The sequence below is a fragment of the Mus pahari genome, chromosome 2 (genome assembly GCF_900095145.1).
Source record: "Mus pahari chromosome 2, PAHARI_EIJ_v1.1, whole genome shotgun sequence".
Lineage (NCBI taxonomy): Eukaryota > Metazoa > Chordata > Mammalia > Rodentia > Muridae > Mus > Mus pahari.
This window is the reverse complement of record NC_034591.1, coordinates 136,376,122-136,378,567: the sequence shown is the minus strand read 5'-3', so window position 1 is coordinate 136,378,567 and position 2,446 is coordinate 136,376,122.

Below are 2,446 nucleotides of genomic sequence, written 5' to 3'. Positions count from 1 at the left end.
TCCTGGAACTCACTCTGTAGACCAGGCTGGCCTCGAACTCAGAAATCCGCCTGCCTCTGCCTCCCGAGTGCTGGGATTAAAGGTGTGCGCCACCATGCCGGGCTACTGATCTCTCCTTAATGACAGCTAATTCCTCAGCTCCAGCAAACCAGCCCCAATTGTCCCGGGAAAGCAAAAGTTTCACTTTATTTGTGCAGGTCTCTTGGTAATCCTGGCAGACTCCTCAGCCCAGCCGACCACAGGGTCTCAACTCAAAAGAGCAAATGGCTGTTTAAAGGCTGATAGAGTCTTTAAATTTCCCTCTCAAGTGTCCCAAGCCAGGCCTCCATAATCTGTACTGCTCTTCCATTCCTATCTTCCAAGCTCCAAATGACATCCCACTGAGCTCTCAACACCCAATGGCTTTTCTAATCCAAAATTCCAAAGTCCCCCACAATCCTCCTCCAAGCATGGTTAATACCTACTTCATCCCATTGAGGAAAGAAAAGCCACAGTTACAAGTACTATAAAAAATCTGAAGAAAAAATTTAAGTCCAATTGTAATTTATAATATTAACTCTTGCTACTACCTCCTGGGTGCTAGGATCACAGACAGGTGCCACCAAATCCAGTTTACTCAGTTCTGGGAATAGAAACCCAGGCTTGTGCATGCTGTAAGCACAGTTTCAACTGATCTGCACCAAAAGTCCCCAGTATTTTCAAGTAGGATGTAGGACTATCAGGAGTTCGAAGCCATCTTCAATTACATCACATGTTTGAGGACACTGTGGGCTACATGAGATTTTTGTCCTGAAAAGGAAAGACTGGAGAGGTTGTTCAGTGGGTAACGGCATTCACCACCAAGCCTGAAGACCTGAGTTCAAGGCCCGGAACCCACATGGTGGAAGGAGAGAACCAGCCCCCCCAAGCAGTCCTCTGGCTTCCACACTTGGGCTGTAGCATATGGGGCGCGTGTCATACACACCACCAATAAATACACACACATATATAAATACATGTTAAACAACAACAACATGCACTGAGAGCTTAATAGGCTACAGATTAGTTTGTAGCTTTGGGGATTGTGAGTGTGTGTGTGTGTGTGTGTGTGTGTGTCTTTGAGACAGGGTTCTCTCTGTAGCCCTGGCTGTCTTAGAATTCATTCTGTAGACCAGGTTGGCCTTGAACTCAGAGATCCACTTGCCTCTGCCTCCTAAGTGCTGGGTTAAAGGAGTACACCACCACTGTCCAGCTCTTTCTTTCTTTTAAAGATTGATTTATTCACTTTTATTTAGGTGAGTTTATGTGCAGCCTGCAGGCAGGGACTTAGAGATGCCAAAGGGCATCAGAGTCCCTGGAGCTGAGTTATAGGCAGTGGCAAGTCACCTGATGTCCATGCTGGGAACTGAACCTGGCTCCTTTGGAAGAGCAACAAGTTCTCTTAACCTTGGAGCCATCTCTCCAGCAAGCATGTGAGCACACACATGTGCACACACACTCACACACAGATGTGTGCACACACACTTGCACAGACATGCCTGTGCAGACATAGCACACATGCACACACACACTTGCACACACACATTGGTGAATATACTTATACACAGGTACACACAAGCACATGTGCATATGCACACACCACACATGCACATACACACATTCACACACCCAGCAAGTTTCTTAAAAAGTCCATAGTGACTCTATATGGGAGTCTCATAACTAAAAGTATGGACCACAAACATTTTGGTAATAGCAAAAGTGTTTTGAATATACAATGACCACAACTCAATTCAAGTCAAACAGGAAGGAACCTGAAGTTTTTCTGGTAGAGTTTTTCTGTGTTGCTTTGCACATGACCTCACTGTAGCCTGGTTCTGAACTCATAACAAGGGACATTTCACCTTGTGATGTCATCCTACTGTGCTATACCACGGAACACTGCCTGAGACACCTCAGCTCCCATTCAAGGCATGCATATTATGATATATATATAATCATATAACTTCAATGTCCTGACTATACACATAGTTGTCTTTCACAGAATTATAATCATTTCCTTATGGAAGACAGAACCTGTTAAAATTTTTCTCCTGTTATTCTCTACTAAGGATTGGATTATTACAGTAGTACATCCAGAGGCGCAGAAGTGGTTAAGAGCCTTATTCTCCTTCTCAAGGACCTATGTCAGTTCCCAGCACCCATATTTTGGCTCATAACCATCTGGAACACCAGTCCCAGGACATCAAACTCCAATTCTTGGTGGACACCAACATGCACAGTGGTGTACAAACATACATGCAGATGACACACACACACATAAAATAATTTTAAAGTATATTTAGAACGTAATTGTATTAGAATCTTTTTTTAAAAGATTTATTTATTTATTATATGTAAGTACACTGTAGCTGTCTTCAGACACTCCAGAAGAGGGCGTCAGATCTTGTTATGGATGGTTATGAGCCAC